The following is a 5,959-nucleotide window of genomic DNA, read 5'->3' on the forward strand; positions in this document are numbered from 1 at the left end:
TGGTTCCCGGAATAGTGGGAAGTGTCTAAGATTTTTGTGGTTTATTTTCAGTTTGGAGATGTCAGGGCATGCTGGGAGTGGATCCGGCTCAGGATCAGGAGCAGGAGAGGGAGTTCCGGGTGGGTTCATACCGCCCGAGGTTGCCGGTCGGATGAGTACGCGTGAGTTGGATGCGAGGAGTCGTGAGATCCTGCATGATGAGGTTGCTCCATTGTTCCGGGCTGAGCTGCCGGAACTGTTTGGGTCGATCAAGACCGCCATGCTGGAATATTTGGATGAGCGCTATGTGACTCTCACGGAGACGACTGTCGCGGCGGCTACAATGGCTGTAGCAGCGGCAGGGGGAGGAGCTAGTAGAGGTTTTCAGTATCGGGACTTCGATAATACGAAGCCTCCCACCTTTGATGGAGTTCAGGATCCGATCATTGCTATGAGATGGTTATCAGACGTGGAGGGATGTTTCTTTACGTGTTCATGCCCGGCTGATCAGAGGGTGAGGTGCGCTCTGAACCTGTTAAGGCTCGGGGTAAAGGATTGGTGGAGGTTGACCACGGGGTCATATTCGGATGCGCAAAGGGCTGCGGTTCCTTGGGATCAGTTCAGAGAGATTTTCAGCACTCGTTATGTTCCGCAGGTCGAGAGGGAGAGGTTGGCTCAGGAGTTCCTTGAGCTGAAGCAGGATTCGAAGTTGGTGATGGAAATCACCAGGATGTTTACTGAGAGGGCGATCTTTTGCCCTGCGTTCGCTTCGGAGCAGGCTCAGATGTCCCGATATCTAAGTATGCTAAAGAGAGACATCAGACAGTTTGTGTTCGCGCAGAGGTGCGAGACCTTGTTGGAGTTGCAGGAGGCCGCCAGGCAGCCTGAGTTAGAGATTGAGTTGCAGTTGCGTGAGCTGAGTCAAGCTCCGGTTCAGTAGCAGCCGGCGAAGAAACGGTCTAAGACCATTGATTCCAAGATGGGAGATCAGGGCAGCCACATTTGTGGAAAGTGTGGGAGGGGTCACGCCGGAGTTTGTCGGTCCGGTGGTACATGCCGCAAGTGCGGAAAGGAGGGACACTATGCGAGGGATTGTCGGCAGTCAGTGCCGGTTCGAGATTTGAGGATATGTTATCATTGTCATCAGGTTGGACACTTGAGGGTCAACTGTCCACAACTTGCTACAGGACCGGTGCAGGCTCCAGCACCGGCCACATTGAGGATCACAGGTGGAGGTCAGGGTGGAGCGGAGCCCCCAAGGGCTTAGGGTCGTGCTTTTCAGCTTGCAGCGGAGGAGGTTCGAGCAGTGTCGGATGCAGCTGCGGGTATGTTTCTTTCTTGTTGTCTTGTTTATTATGATTATTGTGGAGTATCGTTTATCTGCTAGTCTCGTCGGGTGGTTTTCATTTTGGTATCCGTTATTCCTTGAGGGTTTGGCATGGGTATGGGTTAGTATTTCGGGTTTTCGCTGGTTATCTTTTGTGAGGATTATTGGTGGATGCGACATTGGTTTGAATGTCGGGTAGCATCTGCAGTATGAGGAATGAATATTTGAAGATTGGGTTCCTTTCGAGCGGGATGATCGGTGTGGAAATGTGTTTTTGCGAAGGTTGCTAGTGCTAGTGGGAATCAATCTGAGTGTAAATGTGGGTTTTGTGCAAGGTTTTCTTGGGAGGTCGGCGATAGCGACCGGGGGTTGGTAGTGAGTGCCTTAAGTGGGGGAGAATCGGAGAGTTCTCCGGAGGATCGACGAGTATGAAAGGTTGTTTACCTGTATGGAATTTAGTAGTGTCTCGGTCAGCCAAGGGCATTGGTTGGTATGAGTAAATGGCAGGCGTTCGGGGCGGGATACAAACCAAGAGCTTGATTGTGCAGGGCCCGGGATCAGGCCGGGATCGGGTATGTATGATGGAGATAGAGTTCGGAACCCCTAGGGGCTAGAACAAGTGTGCATGGGAGGTTTTCCCGGAGAGGTAACTCGGAATGATTGCTAGTCGAGCGGTCCGGATAGACTGAAGGCCAATGGGCGTACCAGTTAGGTCGAAGGCTCGATGAACGGTCCAGCTAGACTGAATGCCGTGGAGGGCGGTCCAGGTCTGCTGAAGGTTATGAGAGTGGTCCAGTTTGACTGAAGGCCTGGTGAGGCAGACCAGTCATGCTGAAGACTCTGCATGTGTCGTTAGATCAGTGCGAGGTAATGGTTTGGGTGTGTCGCGATATGTTAGCGTTGCAAGGTCTGGCCCCGGATATTGATCGCAAATAGTGGAGGTAGTGCATGGACTTGAGAGTCTTCTCGGGTGGATTCAGAGTATGTATGGTGCATGGGATAGCGGTTACGCTATAAAGAGGTGGTGTAGCATTGGGTGAGCACCGTAGTACTTGTCGTGGTGATAAGGCGGTCGAGTGGTTTCCCTTGGTAAGGAAAAAGGGAGGAATGTAATTCCGAAGGGGGTGCAAATTCACGGAAGTGAAAGTGACAGTGTAGAGTTATGATTGGAGTGGTCTGATGGTGGTCATTGAGCAGCGTGTGCGGCGGCGGTTTGGGATGACATCATGGGGGGATGTCTGCTGGGGTCGCAGAAGGGAATTCCGAGGCTGTAAAGTCAAGAGGCTCGTAAGTGATGTAGATATGGAGTTTTAGATTCCCAGCTTGATTTCGGTAAAGGGTTTGTGTATCAGTGGTTCATTCTGAGGGATGTTTTGAGGGTCGTCAGAGTTATGGGTTTCCTAACCCGAGAGTGCTAGAGCTAGTTCAGCATGTGCATGCGATTACAAGAAGAGAACTCATGGGAGTTGCTCTGAAGAGTGTGTCTTTCTGTCAGCATGGAATGGATAGAATTGGACTCAGATCGGGAATCGGGTGGTGCATAGTTATTTATAGCTCTTATAAGTCGAGTAATGGTTGTGATTTGGAGCAATGTTGCATCATGAGTGGTACCCAGTTGTTGTGTGTGATTATCAGAGGGTAAAGCCGGTGCCCGGTTTGAGACAGTGGTCAGGACACCGCAAGGAAGGAGAAAGTGAGTTCGAGTTTCGATGGGTATGCCTTGAGGGACCTGGTCCGGTTAAGGCCAGGTGTCGTGTTGTGGGAGTATTTTTGGAGATGAGTTGCGTAGGCTTCGAGGACGAAGCCTAATTTAAGTGGGGGAGAATTGTAACATACCGGAATAGCAAGAGTAGAGTTGAAGGACTAAAAGTGTAAATTTTGAAGGGCAACTCGGCGAGTCCATGGATGGACTCGGCGAGTAGGGTCGCGACTTTGGTCGCGAGTCAAGTGGCCTACTCGGCGAGTCCAAAGATGGACTCGGCGAGTAGGTGTTGAGTGGAGAAAACCCTAAATCCGTGGAATGAACCCTATTTAAAGAACATTATATCCTCTCCCCAGCCTCTTTGATCCCCCTTGAAGTCCAGAAACCCTAGAAAGCGTGATTGTGGAAGATTGGAGTGCAATTGGAGCTTGGGGAGGTGTTTGTTGAAGAAATCTTGAAGGAGAAGAGGCTTGGATCAAAGGGCTTTGCTTGGATTCGAGTTTCATTGCAGTTGGGGCGTTCTTTTGAGGTAACATCTCGTTTTTGTGTTGTTACTAATGTGGATTCTTCATTTTGGGGTTTTTGGGGAGCTTATCTTGGTATGTTTTGGAGTTTGGAGGTTAGATATGAGGTTGCTACCTTAGATCTGGAATATTGAAGGCCTAGAGTGCATTAAATTCCCTGTGTTTGAGTGCTTTGTGAAGCCATCATGTCCCAAACCCTAGCTCTAAAGTGAATAAGGCCTAGATCTCTTTGGATTCACGTAAAGTTTGCCACTTTACGTGATGGATGGATTGTAGGAGGCTAGATCTATGTTTTGGATCAATTGCATGGCCTGGAATGCTTATGTATGGATTCAGACCGGTGGTACTCGGCGAGTCACATGGGTGGACTCGACGAGTTGCTTGAAGATGAGCTGGAACTCGACGAGTTGGATGAACAACTCGGCGAGTAGGTTGAAGATAGCCTTAGACTCGGCGAGTCTGTTCTTGGACTCGGCGAGTCTTGTCGAAGAGTCCCAATATTTTCTGGTTGAGTCGAGAATCAGTGAGTCAAGGGATGACTCGGTGAGTTGGGTGCGAGTGGACTCAGAGTTGTTGGACTCGGCGAGTCTCGGGGTGACTCGGCGAGTTAGGTCGCGGATTGAGGGAAGTTCTGAGCATAGGGACTCGGCGAGTCATCGGGTTGACTCGGCGAGTAGAGTCAATCAGGGGTTGACTTTGACTTTGTCCAAGGTTGACCAGTTGTCTTCCAGGGGTATTTTGGTAATTAAGGGTATTTATTGAGTTGAGTGTTTTGGTGATCAGTGGAGGAGTTCGCGTCGGAGTTCGGAGCAACGGGATCTTATCCTTTCAGCCGGTAGTTTCGAGGTGAGTTATCCTCACTATATCAACAGGGTCTAAGGCACCAAGGTCGGCCCTTTATCGGATTGTAATCCGGGTATTGTTGTTGTGTTGTTGTTTTACTATGTTTGCATCCTGGTAGTTAGGATGGTATTCGTTAGAGACCTGGTTAAGGTCGGTATCCTGGTATATAGGATGATGCTATGCTAGTGACCGGTTAGGTCGATATCCAGCTTAGAGTATGTGGTGTTACGTGATCTGCTAGATCGGTTTGATTGAATATGAATTGTTATATGATTGTATGTTTATGTGCACATGGTTGTTTGACTGGGCTTGGGTTGAGGCAGAACCTGCTTTGTGCTGTAGGCCAACATACCCAGGGTGGACCGATTATTCCGAAGGCCCAGCGAGCGGTCCGGATAGGCTGTAGGCCCCACAAGGGCGGACCAGACATGCCGAGGCTCGGAGAGTGGACCAGGCCGACTGAAGGCCCGATGCGGGCGGACCAGTCATACTGTAGACTCAGAGAGTGGACCAGGTGGGTTGAAGGCCCGGTGCGGGCGGACCAACCACACTGTAGACTCGAGGGACATGATTGGACACAGAGGGTGGACTGAAGGCCCGACAAGGCGAACCAGTCCCACAGTAGACCCGATATGCATGGCTTTTCTGTGATTCGTTATGAGATAGCGTGTGATGTGTTTTGTATTTGTGGTTGGTATTTTGGGGGTATCTCACTAAGCTTTCGGGATTACAGTTGTGGTTTAATGTTTTTCAGGTTCTTCAGGAGACTGTGGCAAGGCGAAGGCGTGATCGTACCGCTCCTCATGATTTTGTAGTAATGTGATTATGGGAATACTCTAAATGATTTGTATTGAAAACCTTTTTGTAATAATTTAATGAAATCTGGTTGTTTTTGAAAAATTTAAATTGGTTGGATTTTTCGGTTGTTACAATTTCATCTATACTAATAGGATTCATAGGGATTTATAGGGTTTACCAAACACTTTCAAATACTTACAAACATTTCCACACTTATACGGACTTTCTTTCAGAACAATGTCAAGTCTTTCATTACAAGTTTTGCAAATCAAAGACACATTAATACTTATGAATTCACCAGCTTTTTGGCTGATACTCGCTTTCAAAATAACTTGTAATTCTCAGGTCACATATAGACAAGTACGATGACCACGTTTGTGAAGACGGAGCAGTCCAGACTCGTCTTATTCTGATTATTCATATTATTGTTGTATATTATGAAAGAACACACTTGTAACTAGAATTATACTATTAATGCAGTGGATGATGTTGTTGCTTGTTTACTACTTTACATTTTTTGATACATTATATGACGTCCTCCGCCCCAGAACGTTTCCGCCGTTCTCGGTTTTGGGGTGTGACAGATTGGTATCAGAGCATTGTTTATAGCGAATTAAGTATATCAACCCCTAAAAGATATACTAACTATAAATACAATGGGATTAAAAATACTCTGACCAAGAGTTTATGCTTTTAAATAATAAAATACTTGATTGAGTATACATGCCTGCATTCATACTAAAATCCGTGTCACAATGACAAGAACGAAAGTATTACGATTGTTGA

This window comes from Lactuca saligna, chromosome 8 (genome assembly GCF_052625555.1).
Source record: "Lactuca saligna cultivar CGN05327 chromosome 8, ASM5262555v1, whole genome shotgun sequence".
Taxonomy (NCBI): Eukaryota; Viridiplantae; Streptophyta; class Magnoliopsida; order Asterales; family Asteraceae; genus Lactuca; species Lactuca saligna.